Consider the following 22971-nt stretch of genomic DNA (forward strand, 5'->3'; position numbering starts at 1 on the left):
ACATAACGCGAACGAGGACACAACTAAGGCCACGCAGTGGGCGGCCCTCAAGGCGGTCCTCCGCGGTGAAATCATCTCCTTCGCCGCCGCTAACAATAAGGAAAGGGCGCTGAAACGGGCCGAACTCACTCAGCGGGTGGCTGAACTGGAGCAGATGCACCAGCGCACTGGGGCCGCGCGGGCGTGGCGCCAGTTGTGCACCGAAAGGAAAATGCTGGCTGCCCTGGATCAGGATGTGGTGGAATGCGCCGCCATGCGCCTCAAGCACGCATACTACACCGGGGGCGACCGATGTGGGAAACTCTTGGCGAGTAGACTGCGGGCGCAGACTCAGAGGCAGCAAGTATGCTCCCTCCAATCGGCTTGTGGCACCCAGATCACGGAGGACACGGCCATAGCAGCGGCCTTCGGTAACTTCTACGCCGCCCTCTATGATGCGGACCGCCTGGACCCGAACGCCGGAATAGACTATTTGCGAGGCGCAGCACTCCCCACCCTAAATCAGGCACAAGCGGACTTCCTAGATCGGCCCATAGGCCTGGAGGAGGTCATTTCGGCGATATCCCGCCTCAAGGTGGGGAAATCCCCGGGACCAGATGGCTACACAGCGGCCTTCTATAAGGCCTTTTGCCCACAGATTGCCCCCATCCTGCGGGACCTGTTTAATACCTTTGATCAACCCGGTGCCATACACCCAGACCTGCTCGAGGCGTCCATCTCTGTGATTCCCAAACCCGGCCGCGACCCAACCAAATGTGGCTCCTACAGGCCTATTTCTCTGCTGAACATAGATCTGAAGCTTTACACCGGCATCCTCGCAGGTCGCCTAGCACCGTACATGCAGCAACTGATAGACCCTGACCAGTCAGGCTTCATCCCCCAAAGGCAGACCAGTGACAACACCCGGCGAGTGCTCCACCTCATTGAGGCCGGGTCGCGTACAAGGCCGGGCTGTATGCTTCTCACTATCGATGCTGAGAAGGCATTTGACAGGGTGCACTGGCCCTATCTTGACCAAGTGCTGCGACACTTCGGGTTTGGGGAAACTCTCCGCCACCGCATCTTCAACTGTTACCGCCGACCCAATGCAGCAGTGCGAGTTAAGGGCCATACCTCCCCGAGATTTGACATCAGCAGGGGCACCCGCCAGGGCTGCCCGCTCTCTCCACTCCTATTCGCGCTCTACATGGAGCCGATGGCGCAGAGAGTGCGGCACCACAAACTCATCTCTGGCATTCCATTCGGAGCAGATACACACAAAATTAGTCTATACGCAGACGATATCCTACTGTCCCTCACCAACCCGATGCAGTCACTACGCGCACTCTTTGCGGAACTCCATGCCTTCGCACTGGCGTCGGGCTTTAAAATTAACGAGGCGAAATCGGAGGCCCTGAATGTCTCACTGCGGCCTGACACACTGGAGGAGATCAAAGCGGAGTTCAAAATGCAGTGGTCAGACGCCTCCGTCTCCTATCTGGGTATCCTCCTGACCCCGACGGTGCAGGGCACAGCACGGGCCAATTATGAGGCGCTCACGAAGAAGCTCCGAGAGCAGCTACGGCGTTGGAAGCCTCTCACGTTATCTTGGCTGGGTCGGATCGCAGCAGTCAAAATGACGCTGCTGCCCCAGATTCTATATTTGTTCCAGACGCTCCCCTTGAGACCGCCGAACGGGTGGCTTCAACAGACCCAAACTGAGCTGTCGCGGTTCATCTGGAACGGCCGTCGACCGCGGTTAAAACATGCTATCGCCACTCTGCCTCCTGCTCACGGGGGGGTTGGTATACCCGACCTCACGCTATATTTTCAGGCGGCACAGTTGCGCACACTGGTAGAGTGGCATCAATTAGAGTCGGGCAAACACTGGCTCTTCCAGGATCAGGCGGTAGCCGGTCGCACACTGCAAGGTATACCATTCCTGCCACGCCGGCATAGACCCCCCAACCTCTACGCTTCTAAAATCACGAGCACAGTCCTAGAAGTGTGGGACAGGGTGGCCGTGACAAAGGGATTGACCTCCTTTCCCTCGCCGATGACCCCGATTTTCGACAACCCGGACTTTACGCCTGGCCTGGACACTAGAGCGTACGCAGCTTGGAGAGCGACTCCCTGTAGAGATGCGGGTCACATGTTTGACCTCAAGGGTGTCCTTCTGTTCCACAAAGTTAAAGCAGACTATGGCATTGCCGAGACAGACCGCCTACAATACCTGCAAGTGCGACACTGGGTGCTTCACCCCTCAATCCAATCGGGAGCCCAACGACACCTCACGCCTTATGAGAAATGGTTGCTGACCCGCACTTCGGATAAAAAACTGATCTCCGACCTCTACCAACAACTACTCCTCACTAACATTCACACATACAACGCTGGGCGGGCTAGGTGGGAGAGAGACCTGGGGCGACAACTCACAAGGAAAGAATGGGAGGGGGGTTACCACAGGGCCAGACATTCAGCACACCACACGGGTCTCACTGAGACACTAACCAAAGTCGCCACGTACTGGTATCATACACCCGAGAGGTTACACCAATGGGACGCCCGGGTTAGCGACAGATGTTGGAGGGGTTGCGGGGAACTAGGGACACTAGAACACTTGCTGTGGGGCTGCGACGTGCTCCATTCATACTGGACTCCTATCCTGGATCTCATAGACTCCCATCCGGACACGCAGCTACCCCGATTCCCAGCCTACATCATACTGGGCCTCCCAAACGCCCTCATGTACCCCCTGAAATCTTGGAGGGGGAAACTGATCGCACTGGCCCTGGGGGTGGCAGTCCAGAACATTGTAGCCCACTGGAGGGCCGTCCACGCCCCGCAACAGTTGGGTTGGTTGCACCGCCTCTGGGCAATACTGAGGATGGAGAAACTGTCACTAGCCTCAGCAGGGAGGGGGGCGGACTTTGCAGCGCTTTGGCGGCCCTTCCTTACCCTACTGACCGGGGAATTCAGAGAGGTGAGCTGTCCCCGCTATCTGCGTCTGTTACGCCTCGCAGAAACCCCACTCCCGGAGCCCAAGACACGCACGCACAAGCGCAAGGCCCCAACACGTGCAGCGCCGCCTGACTTGTAGAGAGTCAGCAACGACCTACTGCCTATACTTCACTAATGGACAAGGAGAGGGGAGGGAGAGGGAGGGAAGGGTACTTAGGGGTTGTTTTCAGTCCTGAGTTGGGGATTCCTGTTTACGCTTGCATTATTGTTGGCATAGCCTGCACCTCTGAAGCACCTCTTTTGATGCGGCCGGCCCTGATGGGTTGTAGGCGGCTTGCTGTGTTAACAGACGTAGACCCCGATGGGGACGCATTGGGCGCCGGTGGTGCCCCGGAACTAGGCTGCCTCATGTCGGAGCCGGCACGGACGATGTTGAGAGGTGCAGTACGCTTATTTTTGCTCAATAAAAGATTTAATACGTAAAACTCTATCAGCCTGATTCATTAAAGACCCGTTTTGCGAGTCTATAATAGCGATTCATAGGGAATCGCTATTACAGACTCGCAAAACGGGATTCAGGTAGGAATCGCAAAAAGAATTGCGATTCCTACACATTCCTTATTTGCGATTAGCAAATTGCTAATCGCAAATAAGGAATAACTCCCCATTCATTCCTATGGGCCAAAAGGCCCATAGGAATGAATGGGGAGTATTCCTTATTTGCGATTAGCAATTAGCTAATCGCAAATAAGATAGCGATTTAAAGGGTGCCAGGGGTGTCCAAAGGACACCCTGTAGCACCCCTTAAATGCAAATTGAAACAGGTGTTGCGCACACACATGTCCAAAGGACATGTGTGTGTGCAACATGCAACTTAGAAAAATGCTTTTAAAAGCATTTTTCTAAGTTTTCGCTATTTACCACGAGGTTTGACCTTGCGGTAAATAGCGGGCCGAAATTGCGAATTCGCAATTTTTAAATGGATGATGAATTGCATTTAAGGAATCTCAAATAGAGATTCCTTAAATGTAATTCCTCGCAAAATAGCAAAATCGCTATTACCGATTTTTGCATTTGGGATGATGAATCCCAAATGCAAAAATAGCGCTCGCAAAGGGCCAGATTCTCAGAATCTGGCCCTTTGCGAGCCGATTTCGGCTTGATGAATCAGGCTGTATATCTCAACTTCTAAACATTGGCACATTGCCTCTTTAGATAATCCTGACTCCCAGAGGGTGAACACAGATTATCTTTTAGTGTGTAGCTAGCTTACCCTGACTTAAGTGGTGATTAGTACCTGGCCTCGATGCATACCTCAGCCCAAACGGGAATACCAGTTCTAACAGACACAATCAGGCAAAAGTGATCAGCTATTCATCCAGAGTTAACGCAGGAGGATCATTCCCAATCATGAACCTACAGAGGTTATGTTATGTGTATTTATAAAGCACACTATCACCCACAAGGTACCTATTTGAGATTGTAATATTGCTAGCCTTGACAACAGTGGAAGGCACAGATAGGTTTAATGTTGTTGGTCCAGCACAGAAAAGTCTCCAGGAAATGTGAACCTAGAGCCCAGAGAGCAACAGGTTTATTCTACGAATGACACTCGTAGGCTTTCTTTAAATTAATGACGCCCAAAGGAAGACCTTTGTAGTTTAATCATATTCATGTAAAGCTGTCCAATTATCTAATTTCAAAAGCAAGACTTTACGCCAGTCCTGATTTAAAAATCACAGAAGCCTTGCATTGCCTCGTGAATAGGATGACCACATGACTCCATATCATCGAACACCACTTTCCAGTTGCAGCTTTTCTTTTCACAATGACCTCTTATTAGGTGTGTTAGTCCAAAGGTGCACTTCGAGCAAACCAAGGCTGAAACTCACAGACAGCAAAAAGTTGTCAAATAAAAGTCCAAAATCGGTTTGCAAAGAGGAATATCATAATACCAGCTGAAAGAGGGCACAGGACAAGAATAAGAGCTACAAAGAGAAGTCTGCGCCTATTTTTATGTGGTATGAACTGTCTCCATCTAAAAAAGATCTCCTCTATCTGTGGGTTGTAGTGGAAACCCTACTACGAACAGAATGGGCAGATGGATCCACACATCCTTCTGCCATCCTGTATTAAATCTATTACTGCCACAGTGCAGGTAGATCTCTAATTGCCCCCTGAGTCTATCACACTAGACCACAATATATGTGCTCCTATGGGTAGAGGTGTGAGCAGAGTTGTGCCTACCCAGCCCTGCCCTCCCCTCAACCATAGCTGAGGAGTGCTGAAAGTAGGTAACATGGCTTTTGAGCTGGCGCTCAGCCACACAAGGAGAATTGCCAACTTGGGAGGGATGCTAGCTTAGCATAAGACATCTACATAGCTCCCACTTCCCAACAGGTTCTCTTGGTGCTTGAGACCTTATCAGCGTACGCCTAGCCCCACGGCCCTTCATGTGGCTTTTCCCAGTCCTGGGAGTGCATAGAAGGCCCAATGTGGTTGTGGATAATGCTGTTCCGAAGGCTTTTATTAGGGGCCACCTCAGTCCTAGCCAGGTGGGCCTCAGGAATGATGATGCACCCAGAACAAGTAGGGGCATCTTGCTCAAAGCTCAAAGCTAGGGAAACAGGCATTAACTCCACTTCAACACATGGCATTCTGAGGGGACATGGCTACACAGACAGCTGTGTACACATATACCTCCCTGAACAAGGCCATGATGGAAAGACATACCGAGCTCTGGTAGTATCCCAATCCCCACAAGACCCTTGCAGACACCAACGGTTGGCTTCTGGGTGCACTGCCTAATATAATAAGACCCCGACTAACACACTAGCTTAGCCATAGAGACACTTTTAAAATCTATGCCAGTGCATAGGAATGATAAGGACATCGGATGCTGGACCATGGTTGGACATCCCTGTCAAACGGCCCAATCACATCACTGTACGCTTCCAAAGCTCTCTCAGGTGACCTCCACTAGCCACGGGACCTTGGGTCCTGGCCAGAGCATCAAACATATGTCATTCCTCAAAAATATACAATGCAATGGATACAATAACATGGTCATATGTTAAATTGCATTGGATATATTGTTCACATCACTGTATCACTTCCATTACACATTCTCCCCCCTCGCCTGCAGCTCAAGGGTTGGCCTGGGTCCAGACACTAAGCTCTTATTACTGTAACTGCAGCTTCCTGCACACTGATACTGCGGCCTTGCGGTCACCCCTCCCAGAAGCTAGTTATCTCTCAGCAGTCTTGGACTCTGCTAGACATCTTTGGCATTGTGCCTAGCTGGAGAGAGTCCACCGCTTCACCACAATGTGTGTCACCCTTGTTTGACTGAGAATTGAACTGAACGCAAGAAGATTCCCCTCTGGACAATTGGATCAGTGGCGTAACACAGGCCCCCGCAGCCCCCGCGGTCGGGCGGGAGGGGGGGGGATGTCCACACGCTCCAGGGGGTCCATTCAGCCCAGTACTCTGGTCTGAGAGCTCCTGATTGGGTCCACGTACCTTGAAGGGGGGCCCGCTCCGGTTTCGTTACGCCAATGAATTGTGTTTTGATTGACCACCAGATACAAGATACTGAGCACTACCTCGGCAGGCCATTGCTTCAGTAATGGCTCAGTCCGCAATGAGGCCTGGTGGAATTTGGTAAAGCAGGACATGCTTCTAGTATTAACTATCTAAAGGTTATAACTGAACCTCAAGTGATTTACATGGAGTTCCTTTATTTCCTCAGTTCCAGCATGCTCTGACGTGCAAACTATTCAGCTTTTGGCGAGGTGTGTGTTTTGGTATCTTCACTAAATTGAGTCAAACCAGAGCAAACACGATAACTCACTTACAAGCAGGGCCACTGCAAATATGCGGCAGGAAGAACCAAGTTATGCGGCAGGGCTGACTAACTTATGTGACATGAAAAAAAGCTAATTATGGGCATAATGCAGCACCTTTTTCTGATAGTAATGCCTCCATATTTTGTCATTTTTACGGGTGATAATACTGTGTGGGCAAAGATTTCATTCCATAAGTATCAGTTTAACCGCCAAATTAATAAATAAGCATCTCAAAATATAACCAGTTAACCTTTGTAAACGGTCTTTTACATGCGCACACACATATCGCCCTGTTTTTAGTAACTTTTGTTCCATTTGAGCTACAAATATTTTTTTTGTATCTGCAGATTATGCAGAAAATGATGGATTATGTCAAATGCGGCAAATCCTTAATTATGGGCAAAGAGCTGTGGCCACAGAATTGCATGATTTCAGTGGACCTGCTTACAACTCATCCTAGTTTAAGGTTCATTGCCTTTTCCAAATATTTTTTTTTTACAGTGCAGCTACAAAATAGACTGACTGCTAACAATACACAAGATGCAGGTTTTGAATTCGCCTGTTTCAACTACTGGCTTGAGACTTTGTCAATCACGTTTTGGCTCAGCCCAGTGCAGTATTCATCTCTCACCTGATGCTACTACCTCTGGATATCTCCTCCCGCCTCCACATGAGCACTTGCATCTAAAGTCTCTCAAATGCCAGTTCATGCCCTCCCCAGTGATGAAAGTGCACCTGATGGCCATGACAACCATGTTTACTCAGGGGATCAGTGAATGAGGTTACCAGGTATAACCATAGGTTGGTGATTGACTGTTTACACAGCACCAGCTGTTCCTAGTCACGCAATGCCACACCTTCCACTGTAGCCCACTTCCTGACTTCGACCTGCACCTATGTGGGCCCTCGGAGATCCCCATGCATCGCTATGGCATGCCTCGCAAGTACCAAGGCCAGATCCAGAAACCTGGAGCTCAACCTTTACTTCCAAGGATGTGCATACAAGCCCACCAGGCATATATAAAAAGTACAAAGTCCATCCTCCGCACTGTCCTCTCTAGCTCAAGAGTGACCACGTGCTAGAAGGCTGCTACTGTTGGCAAGTCCATGTCATATGGAAGAAATCTACATCTATCAGTGCACACCTAGGACATTGCTTATTGTCAGTCCCAACCATGACTTGAGGCAGGCAGGATGCAGGAAGATGAACCTGGAGTTCCTAGATACCGGATGTGAATGGTCCAGCACAACAGCCCATTCCTTGTCCCTCAACTCCCTCCTCACTTCGCCCTCCCAGTAGGTTATCAACTTCGTCAATATGTTCCTAGTCATGGATGATTCATGGATTGCAGGGATCTATAAAGCCATGATATCAATTTACGACCAACCACAAAGGTGAGTAAAACGTGCAGTGTCTCATGCATTGGCGATTCAGTGTGATGGTCCTCTCGACAGAGCCCCCAGAGACCTCCGCAGGGCAGTGTACACCAAGACCTGGGATTCCGGTAGTCAGTCATTGTCAACCATGATTTCAAATTCACTGAACTTCCACTATTCATAGCAATCACCTACAGTGTGAATTCCTGCTTCGGTGCACATTGCATTCATCTAGTTGTGAGGTACCCACCCATAGATAAATCATATGTTATCTCCGTGCACTCATTAACACACGATGATTCAAAGATTCCTCTTAGCGCTATTCTTGTCACACTGTGTCTGTCAGTGCCTTCCATAGTATATCGTAGTGTGATAATCTTATCACTAAAGAATGTGCTCATTCAACTTGAAACATAGGGGGTTTCTTCTCTAGATTTACAATTTTCAAAAACAACACGTAATCTGTTATTTCTTCAATGCCTTCTTTAATGAGCAAAAAGCATGGGCAGGTTATCGCAACTTCGCCAACACGGAAGCAGTGTTTATCGTCACCACGTACACACGCGCTCACTGCAGTAAGCCTCTAATTTTTTCGAGCATTCACTTTTTCACTCGTTTGAGCCCTCGGAAGCACAGGCACTGTTCTGTGATATTTGTGACCCTTTCGAGCACTTATCCCCTACCACCAGCACTATCTTCGTGCCACAAGTTTCAGCATCTGTGTTCGTCACCTCCACGAGTCCTAAAGTATCTCTTTCACTTATTTCACCTCTATCACCTATTCTAGCGCACATTTCCTCGTATAAGGTCCACGTTTTTGAATGCACCACAGTGAATTTAATGTATTATGCAAATCTGAATGCTAAGGTCCTGTATTTGTTTTCTTCTTAACAGACCCCTGACGAAGGGGCATTGTAGAAGACCCGAAATGCATTGGGTATAGTATAGTAAACTATCAATCCATTATGATGAAGTGATTTATGATATGAAAGAATCAAACTTGAAGAATAAGCCTTTTGCTCATTAAAGAAGGCATTGCAGAAATAACAGAATACGTGTTTTTGAAAATTGTAAATCTAGAGAAGAAACCCCCCATGTTTCAAGTTGAATGAGCTCATTCTTTAGTGATAAGATTATCACACTACGATGTACCCACCCATAGAGCCATGTGCTTCATCACTGCACGCAGGATGCTCCACTTGAGCGTATCGAACACCTTTTGCAAGGCCAATGAGAGAATAACTGGGTCAGAATACAATCCTGCAGGTGTTTCCTCAAGTACATTAAAATGCCTCCTAATATTTAGAGAAGTATTTTGCTAAGGGATGAAGCCATTCTGAACTTCGTGTATCAACAGCAGGAGGTGTGAGTAGAGACGGTCTGCCAAAATGTCGCTAATCATTTTATGCAACAGATTTAATATGAATAAAGTCCTATTTGAGGATAAGTCAGACTCCATACCCGGTTTCAGGTAGACTCAATGATAGCCTCCCAGGAGGTGGCAGGCAGCGGGCCCCAATCTACTACCTCCTAGTACGGTTCCAACAAGTGGTGAGCAGTGCAGCATATTTCTGGTAGAACTCAACATATAGTCTATCGGTTCCCGGGATTTTTTTTCCTGACAGGTCTTTAATGGCCCCTCTTAAACCTGCCTAAATGACTGGTCCACCAAGCTCATTAGCCTCAGCTTAATGCCTAAATAAACTCGAAGGTAATCTGCCACCATACAACAGACTGCCCCTACGCGGCAACAGGTGTGGCAACGATTTTGGTAACTTTTGATTCTGTCTAAGCAAGAAACACATTATTTGTTAAAATCTGCAAATTATCCAGAAGTGCGGCAAAACCATAATTAGGCATAAAACCCAGCAACCGTGCAATCTCATAATTCCCGTTGCCCACCCAATAGGTGGATATGCATGTCCTGCAAAGCTTTACTGACACAAACTAGCCACATGGCTCAATTGTGTACGCCATTTGCATGTGAACCACACAAACTTGTGTAAATAGGCTATCATAATAGTGAAAAAAATACTTTTGAAATTGAGAACGGTGTTTTAATGCTTGCAGAGATTTTCATGTGAAAATATCTTTGAAGTGGGTTGGTGCGTGGCAGGGCTTTCAATGGAAATATGGAAGAGTGGATTCTATTTCGAGCACCTGTTTGCTCCTGAGAAGTGCCGGTGCTCTCCCATTAAACGTATTGCAGCAGTGCTGAGAAGTGTAGGCATTTGCCCATTCAAATTAAAGAAGTGTACGTATTCAGTACTGGAGGGCAGTACCTGCCCATTTAAAGCACTGGTGAAAGGCCATTATAGGACAGGAATGCTCGGTGAGGTTGTCAATACCGCCAAACTAAATGTTTGAGGGTAGTCACAAACTCCTCCCTGGCTTCCTTCCTAAGGTAATAAGTTAGACCTGTTGTCCTGTCAAGGCCAGAAATAAAATGTTTCCCAAAAGAGGAAGAGAACATCTCTACAAACTGTAACTATTACAGATGTTTAAGCATAACCCGGAATGCTATTGTAAATTCCAAAAAGGCACAAATCTGCACCCGTGGGAGGTCAGAAATAGTTTTATGGAGAATGGGAACCCCAGAAGTTTGCCGTCTCGAGCCTACGAGCAATCGCCATATGTGTCTGTATTAATCATAGGTATACTTATAGGGGCTTTCAGTCTGCCCTCTTCATCCATTGGTCGTTTTTGGTGTCATCGATGTATGAAAAATTGCGTCCCTTAGCAAAACGTGCCCACTAGGAAGGGTTTAAAATACCGTCATAGTAGAGATTAGCATCATCCAATGGGGTACCCATAACATACAGCGTAACTCTGCTTTAAACACACATCCCGTTGGTGAACGCGTATAGGATACTCTTGAAGACCAATGGAACGGCCTGTCAGATTAGGTGCCGTCCCTAACTAATTATTTAGATCCGAACCAGAAAGGGAACACATCCAGGGAGCATGAGGGGCGAGGCTTAGATTATGTGATGACGAATCAGCCTTAAAAATTCTCAGCTGCTCTATACTAATGCCGCACACTTGAATAGTCCGATCGTGATAGGCCCACTAGGGCGCGGTCAATAGACCAATTACAGACCTTAGATAGGAATTTAAACTGGGCCGGCGCGAAACATCCGTGCATTCGCTACGGAACCCCAGAAGATGCCGGAGCAGTCAGTGCTTTATAGGTAAGGACAAGTCGCGGACTTTACGCCGATAGTTTGGAAGTATGCAACTTTCCTTGCTGTAAGATTTAGATTAACGCGGCACTATGCTAATTAATTTTGAAGGCAGCTGCAGCATCCCTGACCCCTGACAGCGAGAGAGACGGCATCTACCCACAGCTATATACGCTAGGCGGGAGAAGCCTATCAAAAACAGCTGCCGCTGCAGGTATGCTTCTCTCATAGAGCATTTCTCTGATAGAGAGCCAGGGAAGAAGGAGTAACATGTTTTATGAATAATAGCCTCATTTCTCCTTTCTCCCCCATTAGGTCAACAGGGACATGAGTATTAGCCATATCATGGAAAAACTCTTTTTAAACAAGAATTGGTTTTAACTTGGATCAGCGCAATATTTTGCCTCAGTGTCTCTCGTCCCACAACAGGTATGCTCTAGACTAACAGCCTAGTTTCACGAAATGGGACAACAATGCAATTTAGCGAGTTACGATTATGATTTTTGCATAGCCCCCATTTAGGGCAGAGAACTGATTCCACAGATTCGACGACTCTCACTAGACCACTTGGAAATAAGGGTTGCAGAGATTGATATCTAGAATACAAGCTACCCGTCAAACAAGGGTAAGAGTATATTATAACAAGATCCCCCATCAGCTGGCTCTCAGGCACAATAGTCAACATAAGGAATTAAGTTAACGAGCGCTCTTCCCCGTTTGACATAGGCCAGCAGATTTTTAAGATCTGGTACATCAAATACATCCGTTTGAGTTAAGGATGGATCTACGAGAACAATTTTTAAATGTTATATTGTAGCAATACTGTTGTATTGAGTTGGGATAATATGGGCAATAAAAATGGGATAGATGATAGCGCCATTGCCTGTTTTTCTCTAAGAAGGATGAAGTGTAAGGATTGCATGTGTGAGCTTAATTGTATGTACATGTAGCAGAGGGAAATCTAATCGACTGTGAACACAGTAAAGTGTCATAATGTAGTACTATTGACTTATCAAGTTAGGGTCACCGCTGGCTTTAAAGATGTGGTTGATGTTAGCTGCTTATGCCTATATTTCTCTAATAATGAGGAAGCATAAAAGATTTTACGCATCACTCTAACTGTATGTATATTTATTATAGGGAGATCTAACTGACCCCCTTGGTGTGACAGAAAAACAGAAAGTCTTCATAAAGGTGGCCATTATCACTAGAATCCACCGAAACGCGTCAACGCTAATTCCTGGTATAATTCAAGACTCCGACATTGATGTTGATGCACAGATTCTGTAGTAGCAAAACATTGGTGGAAGTACAAGGAGTCCGAATGTACAACCTGTATTTAACAATTTCTATGTTTTACTCCTTCTGTCTCTGGCCTCAAGTGTGCAGGCCATAATTGATTGTTTTGTTCGTTTTATTTATTTTAGATCAGGGCATTAGATTAGTTAGCCCTACACTGTTGTTTTTATTTCAATGTATACATAATAAATAATCTTTTAACTTTCAATCTTTGGTGTATAATATGATTGTACTTTGTGTATTTTGAGGTATGTTCATGTAAACCTGAATTAATTTAGACTCAAGGGAACTCTTGCAATTTCCGTTTTTGGTGTCCTTCATATTTTCTTCCACCAACTACAGCAACACCGGCGGTGGGTCAGCCTACTTTAGTCATTGGTTAACTTCACTATGAGCGACTACATCCTCCCCTTTCACGCAAAGCACATCCATAATAAGCAAAGCAGTTCACTTTAGGACTGTTGACAACTATAGCAATGTGCACTTTTTTAAACTAAGTATGTATTTTGTCTTTCAGCAAACAATTTATTTTTTAAACAATGCCAAGGGCTAGCAGATCCCCCAACAACAAAGTAATGTAAAAAATAAAATCATGTCATAACAAAACAAACATTGACAAAGCAGGCAGACAACACCAGACCTACTGGCTTTGAGAGTACTCGCTAATGTGTTTTCGATCGTGCTTTTGAGGTATAAGGAAGTGCTCCATTCGCACTTCCAGCAGCAGTCAGCTCTCCCGGAAGCGCCGTCACAGACAGGTGGGGTGTGAGAACAGGCACTGGGCCGAGGAAATGGCTTAATTCCGCTTCCGGGCCCCTTCTGAGAAGTAACTGACTCATACGCTTCCTTTGAAACGCGCAGCTTTGGTGGGGTTCAGTCCTTTTGCACAAATACAGTATCTTCTGGGGGGATAGCTCAGTAGATTAAGGACCACTGGAGGAGGGACTCAAAAGTTACCATTAGGAAAGGGAGCGGTACTTATTCGTTTACCTTGAAAAGATGCTCGGCTATTATTTAAGACACTTTATTGAGGGCTATGTACGCCATAAAATATTAATATTATTTTTTCTTTTATTGTCAGTCTTCCGGCTACGTTTTTTGTGCTCTGTTTTGTTCTGTCAGGAGGACTCAGGAGCATTCCAGGTTACTGCGAGTCAAAAGTCTATGGTACTCTCTCCCGCTGACTCCAAAACTCTCCTAAGTCCAGAGTCCCTCCGGGAGCTCATCCAGTGCCAGGGGTGGCTCCTCTGTAATGATAATAAAACATCATTTTATTTTTCTGTGACTGGTTTAGGCATGCGTGTAGGGCAGGCCGGGATGAGTGTTGGGCACTTAGAAGTGCGTATGTAAGTTTGGACGGACGTCTTAGGCAGGGGCGTAGCTAGAGCTTGTGGCGCCCGGGGCTCTCCTTCAGATTGCCGCCCCCCTCGGGGGTGCTGGGGAAAAAGGATGGCGAGCACCTGAAAGAGGTCCGAGAGACACGTAGTATCATCGCTAATAGTTACCTTTGAAAATAATTCCTGCGGTGCAAGGCGCGCTCATTGCCCCTGGGGCCTCCCCAACTTAAGTCTCACTCAGGCACTGCAGACACCTGTTGATGCCGCATCGGGCAGCAGCAGGAAGTCACATGACGTGCGGTGCTGCTGCGCAGCGCTTGCTCTTCAAACGGCGGCCGCGCTGCACTGGCCTGTTGCGACGGCCTTTATAATTTATTTGGGTACACTGTCAGTAGCATGGCCCTTCACGGTGGGCCCCTGCAGCTTGCACCACCCATTGCCCCACCAGTGCTGCCAGTGACAGTACCAGCACAACTAATAACCCTCTCACTTCTACAAGCGTCAACATTCTGAATACTCGAGGCCACCCAAAGGTATACGAATGACACTAGTGGCCGACATTATCCATTTTTAATATATGTTCAACTATTAAACACTGTTTGCTTATCTCAACATTTGATAAACAGCACCACCACTGTTAGAGCTAGTATTGAGAATAAAGTGCAGTGCAGTGCACCGGAAATCTCCGGCTCAAATTAAGCACTGTGTTAGACAAGAATGAATGACAGGCAGAGGGGAGAAACAGGGATGGTGAGGTGGGGGTGGGGTTGGTGGAGCAGACAGGCAGGGAAACAGGGAGAAGGAGGCATACAGATATGGGGAGAGGGACGGAGATGGGGAGAGACCGATGGAGGTTGAAAGACAGACATTAGAAAATACAAGAAATACTTCATTCTTATGGAAACTGTCCTTGAACGATACTACTCTCTCGATTCTGCCGCCTCACCTCCATCATCTTCTTCTTTACTTACCCTTCTTTCTGCTGTCCCTAAGGCCTCCCTTATCTACCGATTTTTCTCTGCTTCTGACCCTGACCGCCCCAAATCGAAATTAGAACTCTCTTGGGAGAAAGATCTCGATTCTATATGGCCGATTTCTCTTTGGGATAAAATTTGGGCTAAATCTCTCAAAACCTCCCGCAATGCCTCTCTGACTCAATCTCTCTTTTTCTTTTATCATAGACTCTACTTTTCTCCTCTTTCCTTATCCCGTTTCGTGCCCTCTTCTAGTGCTGTTTGCTGGACTTGCAAAGCTGCCAATGCAGATTCCTTTCACCTTTTCTTTCTCTGTCCTTCCGTCCGCCTTTTCTGGACACAGGTGTGGACCCGTATTTCTCATATCTTTCACTTCTCTATCCCTTTCTCAGCTTCCTTGGTGTTTCTAGGCAGTCTGTCTGATTCTCTTGACCTCCCACCACACTCGAGAGGTCTCTTTGACCTCATGCTTGCCCTTGCCCTCCAACACATTTCTTCCAACTGGAAGTCTCTACACAAACTTTCCATGGTTTGTTGGTGGAACTTACTCTGCCACTCCCATAGGCTTGACGTAGCCTTCGCAGCCATGTGCAAACCCTCTCGTAATGTTGACTTATACTGGTTGCCCTTAACTTTACATTTGGATCAAGCTGCCAAGACCAAACCCTCTACATTTTCCTCTGCCAACTTTAAGCCCCCTTGAATAAGTATACTCCAATACCTACTCATTTTACTTACTCTCTCACTTATGCCGTTTTATACTTCATAATATGTTATTTAATGCCTTTTAGATCATATATTTATCGTTATTTATAGTCATTGGTGCCTTTACTGTACTTTCTTATGCTTGTTGTTCATAATTACTGCAATTTTCCGTTTATGACTTATTGCTAGGTTTTTTCTCACTCCCCCTCCCTTTTTTCCCTCCCTCCTTTCCCCCCCCTCTTAAAAATGCTTAAAATGCTTTTTTCCTCATTTGTACCATCAGCTTTATTTTTATCCTTTTATCATACTCCCTCTTCCTCATTTATATATGCTGGTGTTACCTTGTTGGATTGATTATTTACTTCAATAAAGCTTTCAAACATAAAAAAGAAAATACAAGCAAAGAGGGGGCAGACTGGCAGGGAGAGGCGAACAGTGGAATCAGATAAAGTTGGACAGAGGTTGAAGATATATACCGGGGACATGTACAGATAAACTGAGAGGGAGAGGCAGGCAGAGTAGCTAAAGACAGACAGGTGGAAGACAGAAAGAGTGGTCAGAGTGGAGGCAAGATAGACACATTTTGAGGGACACATTTAGAGGGAAAGAGATGGACAGAAAGATAATCAGAGACAGTGACAGACAGAACTAGAGAGGGGGAGACAGGCAGAAAGGAAGTCAGAAACAAAGGGGCAGAAACAAAGACAGATAGGGAGTCAGACAGGTGGAAAGTAAGCAGACAGAGGGAAAGAGATAGTGGAGATGGCAGACACAGGCAGTCAACAGTAGAAGAAGAAGAAAGGCAACTAGGAAAAAATACAAACAGTGAGACAGAGATAAAAGATAGACAGAAAGGGGGGAAATGGAGAAGCATAGAGGTGGGCTGGCATACAGACAGAAAAAGATAGCTTGGGACAGGCGTCAAGGGATAGGCAGGTAGGAAATCATGCTGTCAAGAGAGATACACATAATAATTTATTTTATTTTATTTATAAAGTTTTATATAGCGCAAACAAGATCCCGAAGGATATCAGAGCGCTTTAAAAAAAGGATGGAAGCTTGCCCCACAATCCTACCCCCAATAACCCCACATGTCATGGTACAGGGGTGAAAGGCGTTTAGGGCTCCCACTGTTTTGTTTACTACCAAGGAGTAGTGGTAGCGCCCGCCACAACGTTTTGTGATTCGACTCTCGAGTGTCTAGTGACTTCGCTTTACATCACACTTTGTGCTAACGGTGTCTAACAGTGCAAATAAAAGTTAACTCTTTCCCTACATGCGTCAAGTTAAGGGACATTTTGTGTTACTTTGCATGAGTTAAACACCCGCTGCTGACATCCGTGGTCCACTCACACCAAAAGTTGAGATCGAACCCCAGCAAAGCTGGCTCAGCCTATCTTCCTTCTGGGGGAGGTAAATATAGTACCAGTAAATAAGATATTAGCAGCGTTGTATTTGTATATTGCTAATCCACGGCAGAAACTCTACAGCAAGAGTTCGTTAGTGTTCATCCGTCTCTTTTCATTGGCATGACAACTGCAGGGAAACAGTTAACGTTCATGTCTGGAGTGCAGGGGTCTGGAAAGAGGGGTGTCATTCCCTCTGGGATCCTGCAACCTGAGGCCAGCAGGTGCGCCTGAAACACTGAAAACACCTCAAACTGCGCACGGACATTTGATATGTTAAGTCTGGAACAGTCCGTTCATCACGACGTGGACAGGGTTGTGCCTGGAGTGTAACCGCCTCGTGCGGGGCGCATCACAGCCATTAATCCCCGATGGAGCAGTGGGTTAATTGTACACAGGCACAAGACATGAATGCAGAGTTAATTCCCTGTATAGGCAGGTGTTCATTTTGGCACAGGGCGATTTTCTCTGTCACAGCAGCCTTAGTACCTCGACACGTTTGGGAATGTTTTCAAACCCCACATGTTATGTTTGAGTTCTGGCTAAAGTAATTCTCGACAACACAGGTTTTACAAACAGAGGACCCTTCCCTCTGGCCTCACAATTGAAACACGACTAAATATCACACAGAAAAGCCGCCCAATCAGGGGCGTAACACAGCCCCCACAGGAGGTATGCCACTGCCCTCAATTCAACTTCAGCCTGCTTGCTTGTTGGAACCATTATATAGCTTTTGGGAAATCAGTGTAAATTACACACTCACCACCGAAGGCGGAACAGGCTGCCAAGAAAAGAAAATGATTTGCTAGCTTCGGAATATAGGGCTTGGGAATGTAAATAGAATAACCGGGGTTACTGATTGACAACATCACACCACTTTGATAGGCTTGTGGGTGATTTGTATTAATGAGATCAGTGTTGGCGCCGTTTTCAAAAAAGTAAATCTTTTATTCCTCGTAATATCCTCTGGTCTAGATGACCGCACTGCCATTCATTCCGATCGTCCAGGATTATGTGATGATGTCATTTTGGGCCTACAATCTCAAAAACATCCATCAATTTACCTCCATGGTCTTCGGAATCCAGTTTGCCGGGCCCTGCCCTCGCGCTCCTTTCACACACACCCTAAATTTTCCCCCCGACGTCCTGCTTCCTGCAGCGATGATCCCACCCCCTCTGTTTCCTGGGAAGGAAAGCCACAGCCTGTCAGGGCAATGATTCAGATGGTAGGTATGCGCTTGCGCATCCACGTGACGTGCGGTGCTGCTGCGCAGCGCTTGACTTGCACTTCAAACGGCTGGGCGGCCGCGCTGTACTGGCCTGTTCCTGCGGCCTTTATATTTTATTTGGGTACACTGACTGACAGTAGTAGTCAGTGAGTGTCCCCAAATAAATTATAAAGGCCGCCGCAACGGGCTAGTGCAGCGATGTCACCGTGACCGACGCCCTCACAATGGTGCCGCCTGGGGCGGACGGCCCCCCCCGCACCCCCCTAGCTACGCGGCTGGTCTTAGGCAAGTCAAACAGACCTGCGCAGGGCCTACATAGTCGTAGCGGGCACTGGGCTTTTCCCTGGTGGGCCGCCAGGGTGGGTGCCAGGTTTGGGCCCCTGGGGACCGTTTTTGTTACAGGGACATTATTTGCAGCATAGCTGCAAAATCGGTCTCTGTAACAAAATCGGCCGAAACCGGCCCATGCAAACAGCTTGGCTGCACCCCCAATCCCTTGGGGGCCCGGCTAAGCACTTTGCCAGGGCCGGTTTTGGTTCCCAGTCCGGCCCTGGACATGGACATTTTTATTTCTCCAACCCAGCTGTGTTTACAGCCGGTTTGGAGAAAAGCTGCAAGCTCCTAGGGACTGTCCGAGTGGCAGACCATCATGAGAGCAGGCGTAACACAGGCCCCCGCAGCCCATGCAGTGCTGGGGGGCCCCTAGCTCCAAGGGGCCCCCTCAGCACTGAACTCTGGCCGAGAGAGCTCCTGATTGAGCCCGGAGGGGGCCCCCCTAAGTACCGTGCAGGGATGCCCCCTCACTTTTCGTTACACCACTGTGTCTGGGTTGGGTAGGGAGCGTGCTTTCCCAAGAGACTGCTAAGAAAGCACCAAGGCTGGCGTCAGAGTCAGTCTTTTCTCCAGCCCTGCCCCTCTCTCCCACCCCCCACGGCCGTACGGCCCCCATTTTCATTTTAGGGTGGCCGCCACTGCCAGTCCTAGTGTTGCTGAAGTAAATATGTTCCATACCAAAGGCTGCAACTAGACCGCTCCCTGGGGTGGATGGGGCCATGAAGAATAACGTTTCAAGCAATGGCTGTACGCCGGGTACATCAAGGCGTCGGGGCATAATGACCATTTCAAACAACTGGATATATAGCATAGTACAGGCACAAAGACAGATTGGGAGACTAGCATCTATAATGTTACAAAAGGTCGGATAACTTGCATTACCTCCGCGTCCCTCCGTCGCCATACTTCAATACAAATGAGACTTCTCTGCCTCCAATCAGGCATCCCCTACCCACAAATAAAAGCTCCTCCCATCCCCCCTTCCTCCTGTACATAAACAAGCTGAACCAGAAACTCAGTTGTTTCATACCTGGAGGGCGGGAGGGAAAATGAAGGATGGCGAGGGAGATGGACTAGGAGTAATGTCATTATCGGTAAGTAATAAAGGAGCATATCAGGCGAGTTCTGCTGGTTCTCATGTACCACATAACCATGTCTATATAAAAGTGTGAGTACAGTGAATAAATATGCGGATGTGCAGAGTGTAATATGCTGTTTATTTTTATTGTTCATTTTTGGGAGGGGCAAGATTAATGAAAGGCAAAGCCCTTATGGGTATCTTTGCCCCTTCCCTCACTCGAAAGTGGTTATAAATAGCATAATGTATCTGGTATAAGAATTGGGGGTCTATTTTAATTTTTCTAAAATGTTTTTCTACAATGGCATTTGTGAGGCATTAATGTGTATGTTCTCAAGTAAGTTACACTCTACTGTTGTAATAGCACATTTGCACCATTGTAATACATGTGTAAATCTGTATCCAATCATTTATCTTTCCAAAATTACATTTATTGGTCCAATATACTTATACACACACATGTAGGGTAATCTTTCCCTCTTTATGATTGTCCATTTTGGGCCTCAGGAGTTTCAACTTTGGCCGCTGGTGTAACGCCCCAAACAAAACAGTATTACTAGAGCTGCCTCTTAAAGTCTACAGGATAGGACTGAGATTCACCCACAGGCTTGGAGTGTTCCCAGTAGATGCACCAGAGAAGGTGTTTGCATGTAAATGTTGAAGAGCATTGGTAAAGCAATGTGGGTCCCTTTACAGGAATGGCAGCTATGCTGCAGGGTAGGACTGAGGCATATATACAGAGCTTTGTTTGGTTTGCAGAACAAATATAACAGGAGATGCTGCAGGGTTAAAATGGGGGGTGCATTTGCAGAGTGGTGTGTGCTTCCCCTGCAGGAGTAGCCAATGTGCGAGGTTGGGATTAAAGAACATACGCAGGCCCTTGCATTGCTGTATACGTGGAACTTTGGATATCCAACTTCCATTTGACTGCTATGCTAAAGAAGTTGTCCAGGTCCTGAATCTTTCCATCCTCTCTCCAACATTGCCAAAGTACACAGAGGCCTCCTGCAAAGTGAATGGTGAACTCACTGCTCCTGCGCAAGAGCAAATCTCTTTTTCCACCCTTGATAGTGTCTGAGGCCCTCATTACCAGTTTCCCATATTTTTGTTGGGGATATTGGATGGGCTGGAATTTCCGATTGATGCAGCTATCCATGTATCAAAATGCGGGGATTATGAGCTATTTTCCCTAGGGGAATAATATTCAGACCAAGGGTTTTAAGTGTGCCAGGTCTCACCGGGTCTGAGCACCGGCAGTTTTTTAAAGGGGGCCTCGAAACGGGTCTCTATCGGGCTCTGTTTTGTGCCCTGGCCTGTTTTTTTCCAGGACTGCAGTGACAGCAGGCACATCGGTGTGCGTGTGCTCACACTTCTCACTAGTGGAGAAGTTACGGCATGACATCATGCCAGGTGAGAGTTGTAGGGGAAGGGAAATCCTTTAAAAAGTTATTTTTTGCTCTGGATCTCCCTACTCTTTTTGAAACTCAGGAGCAGCAACATTGTTGTGGTGTCACCAGGGCTTTAAGTGGAAGCTTTTTCAATATTAAATAGAAGCCATAGTTGCTGCTTATTTATCTTAAGCAATTAACAACCATTGACAAAGCCAATAGCCCTGACTTGTTGTAGGTATGTTACTTGTTGTATCATATATCTGGATGCAATGACAGAAACAGCAAAATACAAGTCCGGCGGTACACTATGCTAAGCACAGATTTTTAGTTGAAGTGTTTTTAAAAAGTGTTTAAGCCACGCCCTTAATTACATTGGCCACACCCCATTGAGGGACCCTCCAGTTTTTTCATCCCACTTAAAGCTCTGTTCAGACCAGTAATAGCCCCTGTAAGACCAGCACAGTGGCTACCAGATGTGGTGTCTCTGGGCTCCTATTACCTGGTCTGGAGTTTGCGGACAAAGTAATTCTAGGCCCATGCGTAACGAGAAAGTTAGAATGACCTGGAGCAGTATCCCTGAGCCACCTGTAATAAGGGTAGTGGTGTCCTTCCTTTTAAGATTTAAGGATACAAACTCAAAAACGCTTCCAGTCTCCTAGACTAGCCTGGCTCAATTCAAGCCTAGACAGCTTACTCCCCACGTGTACCCATCGGAACACATTTATTGGGAAGAGGGGAGACTATGAGTAACATAACGCATTTTGGGGGGTTGTACGCAAAATTACCCTCCACTAAATCAGGCAGTGAGTCTTGAAATATGGAACGAACTCAGCCACAGATAGAGTTTATCGAGTATAGTTATTATTCATCCTGTAATTGTGTGTAATCCCTTTACCTAATGCCTCTATCCGCTCTGTCCCATAGCAGTATGCATTCCTTGCTCTTTCCCAGACAGTCCTTGCTCTCTCCCCTCTTTCAAGCAGTAGTACCTGCTTCTACCTCGTCTTTCCTGCCGCAGTGCCTGCCCTCTCCTCCAGTATTTCTGGACGCCCCTCTGCCCTCGCCTCCAGTGTTTCTGAGCTCTCCTCGCCCCTCTGCCCTCTCCTCCAGTGTTTCTGGGCTCCCCTCGCCCCTCTGCCCTCTCCTCCTTCTGGACTCCCCTCGCCCCTCTGCCCTCTCCTCCAGTGTTTCTGGGCTCCCCACGCCCCTCTGCCCTCTTCTCCAGTGTTTCAGGGCTCCGCTCGCCCCTCTGCCCTCTCCTCCTTCTGGAATGCCCTCGCCCCTCTGCCCTCCCCTCCGGTGTTTCTGAACGCCCTCTGCCCTCTCCTCCAGTGTTACTGGGCTCCCCTCGCCCCTCTGCCCTCTCCTCCTTCTGGAATGCCCTCGCCCCTCTGCCCTCCCCTCCGGTGTTTCTGAACGCCCTCTGCCCTCTCCTCCAGTGTTTCTGGGCTCCCCTCGCCCCTCTGCCCTCTCCTCCAGTGTTTCTGGGCTCCCCTCGCCCCTCTGCCCTCTGCTCCATCTGGACTCCCCTCGCCCCTCTGACCTCTCCTCCAGTGTTTCTGCGCTCCTCTCTGCCCTCTCCTCCAGTGTTTCTGGGCTCTCCTCGCCCCTTTGCCCTCTCCTCCAGTGTTTCTGGGCTCCCCTCGCCCCTCTGCCCTCTCCTCCAGTGTTTCTGGGCTCCCCACGCCCCTCTGCCCTCTTCTCCAGTCTTTCAGGGCTCCGCTCGCCCCTCTGCCCTCTCCTCCTTCTGGAATGCCCTCGCCCCTCTGCCCTCCCCTCCGGTGTTTCTGAACGCCCTCTGCCCTCTCCTCCAGTGTTTCTGGGCTCCCCTCGCCCCTCTGCCCTCTCCTCCAGTGTTTCTGGGCTCCCCTC

At 47.7% G+C, this 22971-nt stretch overlaps 1 protein-coding gene across 2 annotated transcripts in view; it reads right to left on the bottom strand.

Moving 5' to 3' along the window:
- HSD3B7 (hydroxy-delta-5-steroid dehydrogenase, 3 beta- and steroid delta-isomerase 7) overlaps nucleotides 1-22971 on the bottom strand; it is a 496942-nt gene that overhangs the window by 400730 nt on the left and 73241 nt on the right. The window lies entirely within an intron of this gene.

Source organism: Lissotriton vulgaris, chromosome 7 (assembly GCF_964263255.1).
Source record: "Lissotriton vulgaris chromosome 7, aLisVul1.2, whole genome shotgun sequence".
NCBI lineage: Eukaryota > Metazoa > Chordata > Amphibia > Caudata > Salamandridae > Lissotriton > Lissotriton vulgaris.